The sequence below is a fragment of the Ascaphus truei genome, chromosome 6 (genome assembly GCF_040206685.1).
Source record: "Ascaphus truei isolate aAscTru1 chromosome 6, aAscTru1.hap1, whole genome shotgun sequence".
In the NCBI taxonomy this organism is placed as follows: Eukaryota; Metazoa; Chordata; class Amphibia; order Anura; family Ascaphidae; genus Ascaphus; species Ascaphus truei.
This window is the reverse complement of record NC_134488.1, coordinates 105,755,717-105,772,959: the sequence shown is the minus strand read 5'-3', so window position 1 is coordinate 105,772,959 and position 17,243 is coordinate 105,755,717. Positions and strand designations below refer to the sequence as shown.

Genomic DNA, 17,243 nt, shown 5'->3' with positions numbered 1-17,243 from the left:
ACACACAGGCACTCATATACACACACACACACACACACACACACACACACACACACACACACACACACACACACACACACACACACACACACACACACAGAGGCAGGCACTCACGCACTCAGGCACTCAGGCACACACACACACACACACACAGACAGGCACTCACGCACTCAGACACATACACACACACACACACACACACACAGGCACTCATATACACACACACACACACACACACACACAGACAGAGGCAGGCACTCACGCACTCAGGCACTCAGGCACACACACACTACACAGACAGGCACTCACGCACTCAGACACATACACACACACACAGACAGGCACGCACGCACTCAGACACACACAGACAGGCACTCACCTGCTTTCACTCCACAGTCCTCCCCGCTCCCCGAAGCCTCTCCTCCTCCCGAAGCCTCCCCTCCCCATTGGCTCACAGCCACACCACGTGACGCGTCAACGCTAGGGAACACCATTTTCTTGTGTCCCATAGCGGCTGACGCGCCACAGCGTGTAGTCAGCTGTGCCACCAGGGGGGACCGGGACTGGCTCGGGAGGATTCCCCTGCTGGTGGGGAACTCGCGACATGGCCGCCCGCACCAACGAGCGCAGCGGGACCGAGGCCTTAGAGTTGTGCAGGGAGATGCAGCTCTCTCTGTGCAGTGTGATCGCCTGTAAGAGCTGTGCAGGGAGATGCAGCTCTCTCTGTGCAGTGTGATCGCCTGTAAGAGCTGTGCAGGGAGATGCAGCTCTCTCAGTGCAGTGTGATCGCCTGTAAGAGTTGTGCAGGGAGATGCAGCTCTCTCTGTGCAGTGTGATCGCCTGTAAGAGCTGTGCAGGGAGATGCAGCTCTCTCTGTGCAGCTCTTACAGACTGCGGGCAGATCGCAGAGGTAGAACTTATAAAAAGGCTGAGATACAGACACTGCAATCCCGAGTGGTGTTGGCATTTTCCTACCTCACGTTTTGTGACTTGCGATAATTCTTTCTGAATACCGTGATAACACAAATGTCAGACCGTAAGTGGGGTCATGCCAAACCGTTTGATTTGGCAGTGATTTAATCGAAGCTACTAGAATAGGCCCCTAAGCTTCTTGTTTCTTACAAACTTAATTTTCTCAACTTCCATAACCTACTACACCCTCTCCAAGTTCTGCACAATATGCTCAACACAAACGGCACTCACTAATGACCTCAATATTACCAAATCTTAAGGAGACTGAACATTTGCTCATTAGATGGGTGCAAATAAATGTCCTACCTTTCAATATATATCAATTAGTCCACAGTCCAGTTCTTTGCTCAATTTATTCGAAGACCATAGAAAACATATTTTACATAGTACAGTAGTTACAGTACATAGCAGAGGAGGTAGAAAAGACATGTGTCCATCAAGTTCAACCTATGCTAAATGTAGATGACAGATACTTTAGCCTACATCCATACTTACAGTACTGTATGTTGATCCAAAGGAAGGCAAACAAAAAACCCCAGTGAAATATAACTTAATGATATCTCATAAGTGGAAAAATACATTTCTTCTTGACATCTTTAAAAGCATAATCTCAGTCAGTTACATTATTCAGGTATATAGAACTTAGTTATAGAGTGGACAATCTTTAGCCTGGTCGTTCTTAGCTTGGGTGTTAAATGATTCAGAATTCTATAAAGCCAAATACACTCTTTATACATTTCCTCAACATGGCAATTACCTGTTTTTCTCACTGCAGCTCAAAATGTTCTTGGTCAATCATCAACATTAGAACACTGTTTCTTCATTTAGCAATATTTACATTGATTTACAAACCCTTCTTGTTCTGTCACTAAGTAACTATAGTTAATCCTATGTTCCTTATCTTTTAAGACCAATCTCTATTGTATTGTCTTACAAACTATTTAACTAACCTTTGATTCCAAACTCAAGACCATATACTCAGCAGACATTAAACATACAGTACCAAGTTTCATAAATCACATAAAGTATCCTGAAGCTAGGGTCACGTTTTGAGGTATGAATAGCTTCAGTTAGCTTTAACTCATGTCTTCCCTCTTCCAAAGCATGACAAGTCCTTAATGTCTTTCTTAACTTTATTGCAGGAGTAGAAAACAACAGGAACTTGTAGGTGTAGTGTAGGCAGAGAGTGCTTCTCTATGTGGAATGCTTCTATGAGGTTAGACTACGATAAGACAGAAAGGCCTTACCGGGGGTGGATGCAGACAGGTCTGTACTCACTGTGATCTTAGGTGGAAAAGGAAGTGAGGGGCAAGGGTCACACTAAAAGTGAAGTGAGAATGCACTAACTGTCAGCAAGGACAGGGGGGGGGAAATGGGAAAGCCCATTAACTTGGAGGACTGGAGATGTTGCCAGAGCAACCAGGGGTGTGACAGACTGGAAGGAAAAAGGGCTACATAATGTATCCATTCCATCTGCACTGGGAGTAAAACTGCAAGGAAAGTAACATCCAAGTACAGGTAGCAGGCAGAACTGCCAAGGGAAGGGGGACTGAAACAGAGAAGGCAGACATAGGTATTTCTGTTCCATGACACTCCCCGTCTGGTATCTGAAGATACCACTATATAACAGAATATGTGGAACATATGTGCAATGCAAAAATAACATAACAATGCGAAAGTCCATGTCCACATAGCGAGGTGATACCGGCCGGTACCACTGGCGTCAAAGTCCTTTGGCCAAAACCTTCTGGTAAGGGAGGCCAGGTGGATGCACAGCTCTAGGTTAGCTTGATGCACCACAATGTCTCTCAAAGTCCACAGAACTGGTAATCGGTTCTTCCTGATTCTTTCTACACGGTTGGCCACGTATACGTAGAATTTCCTTTTCTTGTTGTATATGTAGCCCAGTACCACCTTGCTATCTGTGTAGAATCTGACGGCATCTGGTTTGCTGTCCATCTCGTTCTCGATGAGCTCCGCCAGTTCTACCGCTAACACTGCACCACATAGCTCGAGTCTGGGTATAGTATGGTCGAGTTGTGGCACCAGCTTAGCTTTGCCAAGGATGAACCTGATGTGGTAACTTCCAACCACGTCCGTGGTTTTTAGGTAGGCCACCGCTGCTATAGCCTTTGTGGAGGCATCTGAGAATACGCAAAGTTCTTTGCTGGGTGCGGCGGTGAGAGATATAGGTGAGTAGGGGCGTGGGATCTGGAGTTGATCGAGGGCCTTCAAGGAGTACTTCCACGTCTCCCACTCTTTCCGTTTTTCTGGGGGCCGTGGGGTGTCCCATTCCTGCTTTTCGAAGGACATTTCTCTGAGAAGAGACTTCCCTTGTATAGTGACAGGAGCCACAAATCCTAGCGGATCGTAAAGACTGTTAACGGTGGACAGGACTCCGCGACGTGTGTAGGGTTTTTCTTCGATGGCTACCTGGAACGTAAAGGTATCTGTTTTAAGATTCCAGCTTATCCCCAGGCTCCGCTGTATGGGAGGCGTGTCGGTCCCCAGATCCAAATTCTTGAGATCGTTTGCTTGATCATCTGCGTGGAATGCCTTCATCATTATGGCACTGTTGGAAGCACATAGAAGTCTCTTTCGACGAAGTTCCTGGCGTCTTTCCCTAACTCTGCTTCTCCGTCTTGGGCCGTTCTTCTGAGGCCGTAGGCAGCCACCGCAGGCGATGGGCTGTTCCCGAAGACATGTACTTTCATGCGGTATGAAACAAAAGAAGAGATGGGAGAGCACAATGTGCTCCCCCATCTCTTCTTTTGTTTCATATATATCAAGGGTCCAGGATAGACCCTAGTGGGGTAATTTGAGTCACACGAGGACTTTTCAAGAGAACTCCGATTAAGGTTGTATTATACCCTTCACATCTTTAAAATACACATCCATTAACCAAGTGACGGTTAGAGCTAGTGCCCGAGTAACACACCATAACTCCTACTTTCATGCGGTACCCTGTGATTTCGTTTTCTATGTCGTCATCTTGGTACCACAGGAATCTTAGGTAGTTACGGTTGTCTTCTCGCACAAGGAAGCAGTGGAACATCTGTTGAATGTCTGCTGTTATGGCGATTGGCTCCTTGCGGAAGCGGATCAACACTCCCAGAAGACTGTTCGTCAGATCCGGCCCGGTGAGGAGAAGATCGTTTAGGGAGACTCCCTGATGCTGAGCACTGGAGTCGAGTACCACTCGAATTTGGCCAGGTTTCTGGGGGTGGTAGACGCCAAACGACGGGAGGTACCAGCATTCTTCGCCTTCTCTCAGTGGGGGCGCCGACTCTGCATGGCCGCTGTGGAAGATTTTCTGCATGAAGGCCACAAAGTGTTCCTTGGTCTCCGGTTTCCTTTGTAGGTTACGGTGAAGCGAGCCTGGACACGGCGTGGTCTCTATTGTTTGGGAGGCGTCTTCTTGGTGAGCGGAAAGGTAGTGGGGCCACCCAACTGCCTAATTCGTCCTTGAAGAGCTCCTTATCCTTTAACCTCAAGAATTCTTTATCTTCCATTGATGGCGCCTGTTTGTCGTCATCCTTTGTTGTCTGGAACACTGTACTCCCTAGGTCATTGGGGTATTTTTCTGCCACAAGCGCGTCTCCATAGTTCCTTTTGGTCTCGAGCTTCTCGTGGACCTGGAAGTGGTTCGGACAGGGTTTGAAGTGGGATGTACGACCGTTCTCCAACAAGTTTGTTCGTAGGGCGTCTACGTTGTCGGGTCCTTGTATCCTGTCTATGCATACTTCTCCCACTACCACCCATCCTAGATCGAGCCTTTGAGCGCTTGGGTCGCTGTGGTCCCCGTTTCGCTGTTCGCGGATCTTGTGTGCTCTCATGATGTCCCTGCCAAGTAGCAGCATGATCTGGGCGCCTTCGTCTAGTGGTGGGATACGATCGGCAATAGCTTTTAGATGTGGATGGTGTCGCGCCACGTCTGGTGTGGGGATCTTGCTCCTATCTTCTGCCATGTGATTGCACTCGATGAGTGTGGGAAGGGGTATGTTCACTTTGCCGTCTATTGAGCATATGGTGTATGCCCTTCACTCTTCTCCCTGTAGTCTCCATTCGCCCTGCGCATGTTCTGAGAGTGTAAGGAGAAGCGCTGTCTTGTATGTTAAACATGTCGAAGAATTCTGACCTGACCAGCGATCGGTTGCTCTGGTCGTCGATGATTGCATACATCCTTTTAGCTCTTTAGGGTTGTCCCTCTGGGTGCACTGCTACCAGACATATTTTAGAGCAAGATCTACCGTCGTTTCCTTCTCCACATACCTCTGTGCATTTGGATGCTACCAACATCGTGGGGGGGGTGTATCTCATACTTCTTCCTCCCCGCTTTGTCGAAGGGTTAGGGGCTTTGCTTGATTTGGGCTTCATAGCTTCCGGGTGTAAAGCGGCTATGTGCCTGTCGCTATCGCACTCTGTGCATTTCATAGCTTCTTTGCAGTCCTTGAATAAATGAGTTGTGGAAGCACAACATTTGAAACAAGCTCCCCATTCCCTGAGTACTGCACCGACACACTTTATTCGAGCAAATACCCAGTATGTACCTGGCAGATACCTGGAATGCGCCGCTCCTCACCTCTGACAAGCCCCGTTGCGTTTGCCTTCCCAGCCTGGGTTCATGCCTGGCTGACGGGCGGCTGATCTGTTAAATGATAATGATTAGGATTTAATAGGCTGCAATGCTTCGCGTGTCTACCAGATGGCATAAATTCATGAATTGTAATGCAGTATATATATATATATATACTGTGCAGTATTGCAGCCAGCGGGAATAAAATGCTTCAATCCCTGCCTGGAAAATACCTCAATGCACTCGGGCAGAAAACAGTCACAAACCTCAATACACCCGGGTATACCCGAATTCGTGGGACTAGCCGAGCTCGAATAAAGTGTGTCGCCAGTGTATGTTCTTTCGCTCCTCTATGGGTTTCATTCTGAATCCGATACACTTGTTAAGCGGATGTGGCCTTTTGTGTATAGGGCATTCTTTGTTAAGGTCCCTTGGTTTCTTGTCCCTGTCGGCCGCCTGGCCGGGACTCGCGTGGGTCGTAGGGGGCACGTCCGTCCTGTGGACCGAGCTGAGTGTTCTGGTGTCCTTGTATCTCGTTGCTGACCTTTCGTTCCTCGGGTGGCTGGCACTGGATGTGGTCTGCGCCCCTAAGATGAAGCTGGGGTCGTTCCTCGTCCTTGCTGCTTCGTGAATGAAGCTCAAGAAAACTGAGAATGGGGGGTAGGCGACTTGCTTCTCCCTTTTGTATTTGGAGCCTTGTGAAATCCATCTTTCTTGGAGGTTGTAGGGTAGCTTCTCCAAGATGGGTCTCACTCCACGAGCTGAGTCCAAGACGTTGAGACCTGTTAAGGAATGGTCTTTCCTTGCGAACTCCAGCTCTTGCAGCAGGTCACCGAGCTCTCGTAACTTCGAGTAGTCTTTAGTTTTGATCTTGGGGAAGCTGTCGACTCTTTTGAAGAGCGAATCCTCGACTGCTTCGGGGCTTCCTTAGCACTCTTCTAGCCTTTCCCACACTAGGTCAAGACCTACTTGGGGTTGGTTCGCGTTTGCTGCCCGAAGTCTCTTCGCGTGCTCCCTGGATTTGTTCCCCAGGAACTTGAATAGCAGGTTGAGCTCCTCCCTTGCTGAGAAGTCCAAGCTGTTGATTGCGTCTTTGAACGTGAACTTCCACGTCCAGTAGTTCTCAGGACGGTCGTCGAAGCTGATGAGTCCTGCTTGCACCAGGTCACGCCGGATCATGTACTTGGCTATGTCTGTCAGGCCTGAGGCATCGGCATGTTTGTCCCGTTCTGAGGTAGTTGCTGGGAGGGTCCGTGCGGTCGCCTTTTCCTTGGCGTGGACGCGTGCTGACTACTGGTCAGTGTGAGGGACTGTGTTCTCCCGTGTGGGTGTACCTGGATTGCGAACCCATTGTAGTGCATCCGTGTGCGCGCTGGCGTGTGGATCACTGTTGCGGCTGTGGCTATCCCAGGCAGCATGTACCATTTAAGGAACAGCGTCTTCTCCTTGTGGACCTAGCAAGTCTTTGGTGTCTGTGGAGTCACTCCCTCTGTTGTAGAGATGGCGCGTAGGTGTTTATGCTGAAGAGGCTCCTTACGTAGTCTTCAGTGTGTTGGATTGGATCCTCTGAGGCTTTCCGTCTGTACGGTAGCTCCCCGCCGTCCTGTCTCGCAGCTGCTTCTAAGACTTCGGCTTGGGCTATGGCGGCAGCGGCGTCCTCTACTTTGCTTAGAGCTTCTAGATCCGCGTCTAATTCGGCCTTTCTACGCGCAGCGGCGGCGGTAGCGGCGGCGGTAGCAGCGGCGGTAGCAGCGGCGGCGTTGGCAGGGACGGAGTTCTGCTCCTCTCTTCTATGCACGCTCTTTCTGCCTTTCCGGCTGCCTCTCTCCGACCATATTCAGCCCTGGCACGTGCGGCCTCTGCGGAGGCTCGCGCCTTGGTAGCGCTTGCGCTAGCACTGGACGCATTAGATTGCGCTGATCTTGCTGACCTTGATGAATACCTGGATGTGCTTGAGTGCTGAGATGCGGTTTCCACCAAAAGGTCCTTTCTCCTACTCTCAGCCTCCATGATAGTGGTTCACACGCGGCTGTCTCGTGTCAGGTCAATGTTAATCTGTAAGTCTCTTTCTTCTAGGCTTTCGCTGGTGTTGGCCCTGGTCAGGTAAGTAGTGTATGCCTCTGACAGCTCTTGATAACGCGAGTGATCAGTCCTTAATTGCGTTATTGCCTGCTCGAGCTGTTGCGCATAGTTGCCAACACTAGTAACATTGCGTATTCCCAGCGTGGTTGTTTCCCAGGCCAACTCTAATTTAGCGCGGTGCGCTTGAATGTCAGTCTCATATTTTTCGCGGGCCTTTTGTGTCAGTGTGACTGTCCGTTTAGGCCTTACGTCTGCCTGCGCCTGTTGCAGTTGCGCAGCGGTCTCTGTGTCTGAGTGATCACTCTCCTGCGTGATATCTGGTGAGGCTCTGAGTTCTGCCATGCTGTAGGTGTGAGTAGGCCTTCAGCCAGTGCGTGTGGCGTGCGGTCTTTTACCTGTGTCAGCGATGGGCGTCTGTCTCAGATGATGCCGAGCGGTGTCCTGCAGCGTGCAGCGTAGGGGTAGCTGTACTCACAGGTGTCCGGTCGCTCTGACCCGTGTCCTGGCGGGTGTCCGGTAGCCTGGCCCTTGATGGCGCTAGCCGTGGGGTCGTGCGCAGGGGTAGGTGAGATGGTGGCTCGTCACTATGGAGCTGTGCAGAGGGTGGACTCAAAAAGACAGAGAAGGCAATCAAGGCTCCGTGTATGATATGCGCTGTCTGTTTGCAAGGCTGCTGCCTTGTGTGCAAGGTTGTTTGCTGGCTGTGTGCAGTGTAAGCCTGCTTGCTGTTTGTAGGGCTTTTTGCTGTGTAGAGCTGCACTTTTGTAGCATGAAGGCTGTGAGTGATAGCTTCTGCGTAGACCTCTAGTACACGGTCTCTGTCTTACTATCCTGAAGCTAGGGTCACGTTTTGAGGTATGAATAGCTTCAGTTAGCTTTAACTCATGTCTTCCCTCTTCCAAAGCATGACAAGTCCTTAATGTCTTTCTTAACTTTATTGCAGGAGTAGAAAACAACAGGAACTTGTAGGTGTAGTGTAGGCAGAGGGTGCTTCTCTATGTGGAATGCTTCTATGAGGTTAGACTACGGTAAGACAGAAAGGCCTTACCAGGGGTGGATGCATACATGGCCTGTACTCACTGTGATCTTAGGTGGAAAAGGAAGTGGTGAGGGGCAAGGGTCACACTAAAAGTGAAATGAGAATGCACTAACTGTCAGCAAGGACAGGGTGGGGGGGAAATGGGAAAGCCCATTAACTTGGAGGACTGGAGATGTTGCCAGAGCAACCAGGGGTGTGACAGACTGGAAGGAAAAAGGGCTACATAATGTATCCATTCCATCTGCACTGGGAGTAAAACTGCAAGGAAAGTAACATCCAAGTACAGCTAGCAGGCAGAACTGGGAAGGGAAGGGGGGGTTGAAACAGAGAAGGCAGACATGGGTATTTCTGTTCCATGACATAAAGCATTTCTACACCTGCCTGTCTTCCGACTGATTTATCTTATTATCTTTGCAGAGGAAGCTTATCAATTTCCAATATAATTTCGAACTTAATACTAAATTACTTATTTTAACTAGTTACATGCTGAATATATATGTATATAGACAATATAGCATCTTTATTATTTAGGCTTTAAATCGTCCTATCTTCAAAGACTGCTAAATTGAGGTTCTTCTTGACCGCTCCTCTGATTTTAATATTGTTGAAGACCAACCTCTTATCCTGCACATTCTTCACTTTGTGATGAACCGTGTCACTACCCTTCCTGGTATTCCTCCTCCCTCTCTCACTGCTCCCTCTGTGTCTCTTTTGCCAACTCCTCTACGGATCTCTCTAGGTGTACCTCAAGACTCTTTTACTCCCTACTCTACTCTCTATATGTGCTCTCACTGGGTGACCTCATGAACTCCTTGTGCTACAGCTATCATCTTTATGCTGATAAACTATATTTATCTGTACCTGATCTTACAGCTGCTGTCCAGTAACCAATACAAATTGCCTATCAGCAATCTCTGCCTGAATGGCCCTTTGTCGCCTCAAACATAATATGACTAAAGGTAAACCTCATCATAACCCCCCCTGAAACAGATGCCATTGTTTCCTTCTCCATTACAATCAATAAGACTACTACCCACCCAGTCTTACAAGTACGTTGCCTAAGAGTTACATACAACTATTCTCTTTTTCTGCTCTCATATACTGTACTGTAAATGCTCTGACTAACCTTGACGTTTCCTCCTCTGCAATTTTGCAAAGATACGCCTATTCCTGGGCTACTAAAACACTAATGCATGCCCTGGTTCTTTCCTGTATGGATCACTGCAACATACTTGTATCTGGCCTCCCTGACACACCTTGCTCCTTAAGAATCTATTAAAAATGCTGCTGCTAGAATAATCTCCTGCTCTTCTAGACCCAAATGGGTTTCTGACCTACTAAAATCTTTCTGCTAGCTTCCTATTTGTCTATGTATAGATTGCAAAATTCCCCTTCTTTAAGGCTCTTCCCCAGGGCGAACCAACTTGCAGGCCATGAGCCAAATTAAGCCAGAGAAGGGTTTGTGAGTGGCTCACCGCCTGCTAATTTCACTGCAGTTTCTCAAGCAGCTAAGTGCAATTTTTTAGCAGAGACAATGAAAATGTAGAATACAGATTTTGAACAGTTTTATAGCATGCATACAGTGTTATGATTCTATTGTAATCTTGTTATATCTAAGGCCTCAAGCATGGTCAGCGCTTATGTGCTGAGCCGTGCTGCTGCTCGAAACTGAGCCCCTGCAGCCGCAATGAGAGCGGCTTTAGCAGGGGCTCGCGCACGCTTGCGGAAGCGTGTGTCTGACACTGTTTTGAAATTTGGTGCTCGCCAATGAGGGCGAACCAGCTCCGTGACGTCACTGGCCCACCCCCGTCCAGCCCCCGTCCCGCCCCCTGACGGCGCGCTGTGTAAGGCCAGGGAAAGCACCGCTTTCCCTGAGCCTCAGCGCGCCTCCGCACTGTTTGGGGCACTATGTCCCAGGCATTAAACTGCACAGCAATACTCTTGTGACCCGCTTACTTTTTTTCTCATTGTCTTTGGAAATCTGGCTAAGCTTTATTCTACACTCCTTTGCACCCAGTGGCGGATTTCCCATCAGGCCCGGGCCGAGGGCGGCAAAATTTTGGGGTGGCAAAAATGTCCGCCCCCATATACTTTTGCCGCGCTCTCAGGCCTATCGGGCCTGATGGAAGTCACTTAGCTGTTGCGGCCGCCTCCTTACCCGCCGCCCCCCTCCTCCTTCTGAACCGCAGCGTCAAATTATGTCACGACGTCGCATTACTATGACAACACGACGAGGTGCGACATCATGTTGGTGATGTCCACGGCATCATTTGACGCTGCGGTTAAGAAGGAGGAACGGGCGGCACCAAAGTGGTGGCCGCAACAGCTCAGTGTCTATGGGCACCTACACATATCTCAATTTGATTCTCTGGTAACACTGCTACTCATCTTTTATGCTTGAACCAAGGATTTCTCGTCTGCACTTTTTACCTCTGAAGCCTTTAACAGTTTTCACTCATCTCCCCTTGCTTATGGAACGCTCCACCACTCGATATTCATCAAGCACGTTCTTGATCCTTTCTGAAAGCCCTGCTCAAAATTTACCTCCTATTTTGGGACGGGCGATTTTTGGGGGCTGATCGGTGGGTTTCTTTGGTCTGGGGATGTCTGCGAATCAATCTTAAAAAGGGGCGATTCGCCTTTTGCGGATTTTTTTGTTATTATTGACGATATTTACATACATTCCGCGGAGTCCGCAATCCGCTGACGCATTTTAAGAATCCCAATCCGTGGATTGATTGGATTCTTAGAATCTGGCAGCGGATTGCGGAATCTGCAGAATGTATTGATACAATTCGCCAGCGCACTGTATCCAATGGCAGTTTTGTACTAATAAGTGCGGATTGAAACTGCAACAATCCGTCGGCGGATTTTACACCTTGGAACGGATTTTGAAGTCCAAACTCGGGATTGGTTTGCCCATCTCTACTCCAAAAGAAGCATCTAATTAAATGATGTACACCTATACTACGGGCTACAGACTGTCCTGAATGCATTTTTAATTTACTGCACTTTTACTCATATTGCTTCTGTACTTTAAGTCTTCTAATATACCGCTTTAGATTGTAAGCTTTTCGGGGCAGGATCTCCCTATGCCTTTTGTATCATTATACATATAAACATGAATTATTGCTACATGATATTGGTAGAACATAACATTCATATTCACTATCTATGGAACAATCTCCTATTTCTTATTCTATGTGACTATGAGGGAAATAACAAACTAAAGTCAAATACATGTTTTATTTAAATTGTAGAAAAAGAAGTAGGGAATGATGCTCAGATTACAGAATGGAAGCTGACAATGTGGAGTTATGTCAGCCAAATGTTGGATCATTAGTAATTATTATCCCAAAGACGGAAACATAGGGGGACATTAAAACATAGAAATACATGCAGCATGAAAATAAAATGTCCAAAAAGTCTTATTCAGTCAGAGATGTAAACAGTCCTTACAGTTGGTCCAAATACCAGCCTTTGTATCCGGGATTCCTACTGATTGCTGCCCCCAGATGGGAAGCTCCTCTACTCCCAGGGTTTGGGATTTGCAATCTGTGAGGGAACCAATAGGGCAGACTGTACTACAAAGTGTTTAATATATCACAGAAAGACAAATACACACACGCGAGTACACAGGTTACATGCTTATCTGCAGGAACCGGTCCCCTCTCCGGGACCTTAATTTACTTTCTATTTGTAGACATTCTATATAACATCCAGGCAGATTACTGCAATATATTTGTTGCAAGATTTGTCATGATTTGTGTTAGTGATGTTGGATGGTACAGTACTTTTATTTTACATTTTATGCATTACCTTTTTAATATAGTACATATATTTAACTTTCTTAATATCATTAACTGTACCGTTCAGTTTTACATTACATTATAGCTTTATCGTGGGTAATCCACAATGTGGCTCACTTATAAGGTCCAGTTTAGGACTCTGTTTGTGAAGGTGTCAATCTATAAACTCCCTCTCCATTTCAAGTGGTTTATTATAATTAACGTATATACACGTGGTTTAATATTAACATATATTTTTGTTCATATTTGGGTTTTTGTTTTTTTCTATTGTGTTTTTTTTCTTATGTTCCCTAATTAAGCAATATATATATATATATATATATATATATATATATATATATATATATATATATATATATATATATATATATATATAAAATTAAGGTTATGGTGGGTAAAAAAAGTGACAAAAACCCTCCACAGTAAAGCATATACTGTAGCAAATGGAAATATTACTGTATGCTCATTTCCATGTCTTAGACAGGTCTGCAACACCGCCTTTCACCATTATCACCCAGCACACAGCACTTCCACTGCAGCAAGGGCTTCTGGGTAATGACATGCAAATGAGCACACAGTGCGACCATTTGTCTCAAGCTCACATTACATGAATAACCCTTAAGCCAATGCATGCTGCTTTAAACACAGCTTTTAAACATAGGCTGGGATTAGATGCAAAGCCAGTAAACCCACTCACAGACAGACTGTTTCGACCTTGTGGGTCTCATCAGTGTGAGGTTGGTTGTACTGGCTCTGCTTGTTTAAGACTAAGAGTAGGTATTCACCACACATTATTAAGGTTGCTGCAGTGGAAGTGCTGTGTGCGGGGTGATAATGGTGAAAGGCGGGGTTGCAGACCTATCTAAGACATGCAAATGAGCATACAGTAATATTTCCATTTGCTATATGCTTTACTGTGGAGGGGTTTTGTCACTTTTTTTACCCACCATAATCTTAATAATGTGTGGTGAATACCTACTCATAGATAGATAGATAGATAGATAGATAGATAGATAGAGCTATCTGTACGTTAGACCAACTTAATAATCAAAAATTAATAGACAATACCGTTCTGTGGTTAAGGAAATGCTTTAATTTGTGCGAGCTTTCGAGATACACTGATCTCTTCTTCCAGCGGTGTTACAATGGATAAAGCACGAAGTGTGTGTGTGTGTGTGTGTGTGTGTGTGTGTGTGTGTGTGTGTGTGTGTGTGTGTGTGTGTGTGTGTGTGTGTGTACTTTTTGCCATTTAGTATAAAAAAAATATATAATTGATATACGTTTTTGTCTTAAGTGATTTCATTTTGTGATTCTTATAAGGTTAAGTGGGGTGGTGTTTATTGCCTAGCTGATACTTCAAACTACACCCCCATGTTCTCTGCATCCACTGACAAAGCACGAAGTGCGAAACGCGTTTGGATGCGTTTGGCCCCCCATAGTTGTCCGTAGTTAAGCAGAGGAGAGCCTGCACGCCGACCGGAGAGGGGGACAGGTTCCTACGGATAAGCTTTTAACCTCTGAACTCTTGTGAGTGTGTTTTTGTCTTTCTGTGATATATTAAACACTTTGTAGTAGTACAGTCTGCACTATTGGTTTCGTCTGTTTGCACTTCCCTCACAGATTGCAAATCCAAAACCCTGAGTGTGAAGGAGCTCCCATCTGAATGCAGCAAATCAGTAGGAATCCAGGATTGAGGTGGCTCTTTTCCCACTACAAAGTCTGGTATTTTGACCAACTATAAGGACTGTTCACATCTGTGACTGAATAAGACTTTTTGGACATTTCTATCTTCATGCTGCATGTATTTCTATGTGTGAGGCTTGTTTTAATGTCACAGACTGCATATATTGATTTAAGTCTCATGACTTAAACAGAGAAAAAACACAAACATACTTAATGAAAATGGGCTATATAATGTGTCCAGTGACTATACAATGTCAAGAAGACAAATATTCAAATACAGTAAAATGATTGAAATGGTTCTATATTTAATTAAGCTAAACTGCTGAACAAACAAACAATGTTAGCGGTTTGGGGAGTGGTTCCAGAGCAGCTAGTTAAATAGTTATTCTACTGCTGAGTATTTGGAAATTAAGCGTATCCTTTAATATTTTGCCTTATGAGAAGTGTATCTTGCGATCAAAGATTATTTAACATTAGTAACAGATTCATGCCATGATTTAAAGCAGGAATCCACCCTAACTAACCTCCATTTTGTTTTTGTTTTTACAGGATTGTAACCTGGGGGTCCGCCAGAGCTGAACTGCTCCTTTAAGCGCTGGAATCTCAACATGAGATGACATTGATTTTAAAGCAGGTGAAGGTGCAGACCGTGTGTCTGCGACCTTATAAAAACCCACATTTTATTCTAAGATGTATGCACCAGTAAGAGTTACCTAGACATTTGTTTGCTTAAAGGACAGATTACGAAATAAATATATATTACTATTATTATATGATGACAAGTAGGGACATTTCTAGTTAAGCTACACCCAGCATTACATGCAACAGGTTTATGACTCAAGTTAGTGTGGCAGGGGCAGAGAGTGAAACCCTGACATGAAGGGAAGGGCAGAACCAGAACAGGTGGAATGTAAAGTAGAAAGTGGTGTGGGGGTGGGGAAGTTTTTAAGATAAACCTGGAGTAATTCCAGGAATAATGTATCAAAAAAAACTCCCAGTGAAAAAGATCCAGTCTGCCTTTGATTATTTGAGAAGGACTATTCGAGGGATTATAAATAAGCAATAATCTGTTTCTTTAAGTATCCATCTTTGGTTTGTACTTCGCATCTGGCCATAGCTGGATAACCTTTAATCCATATAAATGTAGGGATTTTCATTTATTTTTTTTAAGACATTAAATAACCTTTGCAAGATAAATGAACCGCTGACAGCACCTGATCGTCTTACATGGAAGGATCGGCATAGCATGAATTCCATTGTGTATAGAAATTCCTGTGTAAATGCAGATGTACTGAGGCTTACTGTCTTCGTTGCTGCTGCCACGTGTGGGGTCACGCGACCGCGGTGGTTGATGCACCGGAGGATTAACTCTGGGGGGGGTCCCATTAAGAGGCATGGACCACAGCAGCCCGATGGCGGCACACTGTCCTGGCGCCGCTGACTTTTACTTCCTTGTACGTGGCATTAAGGATAGTAAGTCTGGCTGCATCTGTAGTTACGTTTTGTTGGTATGGGCTGTGGAGCATTTTTTAGAATGTGACAGTAATGTATCCAAGCTTCAACGTCAATTTTTATTGAATAGCATCTTGTTTATATTGTAGCGCAATTATTGTTTTGTGAGAGTCCAAATTTCACCGTCAAGTTTGTGGTACAGCCATGGGCACACGATTTGCCCGTCCTTCGCCAATCTCTATATGGGATATTGGGAGAAGGAGATATTGCACAGGATTGATGTATCTTCTCCACAACTCATTTTGTGGAGGAGAAACATGGATGATGTCATCATTATTTGGGATGGGGACTTAGAATCGCTATCAGTCTTTGTTCCCAAATTGAACATGAACCAGTTAAATTTGAGTTTAACTATGGAGTCCTTGGGAAACACAACTTTTTTTCTTTATTTAGAGATTTATACCAAGCATGAGGACATCTGTACCAAAACTTAAAGAAGTTAGTGTGAACGCATACTTGGATCCCACTAGCAATCATGACCGTAAGTGGATAAATAATATATCCTACAGTCAGTTCCTTCGCCTTAGAAGGAACTGTATGGAAGCAATCAATTTTGTTGAACAAGCCAATTTTTTAAGGGATACATTTGAATCTAAAAAATATAATAAGAAGGTAGTAGAGCAGGCCTTTAAAAGGGCATCTAAACAAGATAGAGGTCCCCTCTTAAAATATTGTGAGGCTACTAAACGGAGGCCTAAATATGTGCCTCCCAATGGTTCATCATTCTCTTCCAATATACTGTAATTGGGAATGTGGGTACCTATGCTAATGTAGCAAGAAAGACAATGGGAAAAAGCAGGCACCAAAAATAAAGGAACAAAAAAATGAATGATTATCCAAGGGAGTGTGTGCCCATTAAAAATGATTATTTAATGGATTCTTGCAAAAATAAACAGCAGCATTACGGGGTAAAGAGCCCCCCACCAATGCATTTCGAGCGCAAGCTCTTTTTCATTTGAAAGAGCTTGCGCTCGAAACGCGTTGGTGGGGGGCTCTGTACCCCGTAATGCTGCTGTTTATTTTTGCAAGAATCCATTAAATAATCATTTTTAATGGGCACACACTCCCTTGGATAATCATTCATTTTTTTGTTCCTGTATTGTTGGTGCGTGCTTTTTCCCATTGTCTTTCTTGTCAGCATATTGAAAAAATGGAAGCACACTCCCCACTGTGGATGAAGTTTGAACAATCTGGATGATACATTCTACTCAGAGTGAGTTATTTATTTCACTTGGACATTCTCCATTCCGATACATTATGTTGGGTCACTTTATTGTGAGGTCCCTTACTACAGTGCTTGTGGGGACCCTAGTCCACTAGTCGGTTTATTATGGAGTTGTGATTGTTCTGGAAACTTTGGGATATATCCATTATTCTTCTACTGGGGAGTACACATTACAGGATTCTTCAATCAAGTGTATTTTAAACTAATAGGCTTTTTTTTAAAGCACCACACACCTGTCTTTTTTTTTTTTTCCTCTTTTTTTTTATGCTAATGTAGCAGCATGCTTTAAACGCTCTAAGGATTTGGACAAAGAGGTTCCTATGCTCGTTACCCAATTTAATCGTG

General features: G+C 45.3%; 1 protein-coding gene across 2 annotated transcripts in view; it reads right to left on the bottom strand.

The window, feature by feature from the left end:
• The window catches only part of LOC142497577 (excitatory amino acid transporter 2-like), a 76,891-nt gene that overhangs the window by 47,939 nt on the left and 11,709 nt on the right, over positions 1–17,243 (bottom strand). The window contains exon 2 of one of the 2 annotated variants that reach the window (XM_075605574.1): positions 12,129–12,224. The exons of the other annotated variant lie outside the window; for it this stretch is intronic. The gene's annotated coding sequence lies outside the window, so the exon portion shown is untranslated. The remainder of the gene's footprint in view (positions 1–12,128; positions 12,225–17,243) is intronic. 2 annotated transcript variants of the gene reach the window in all.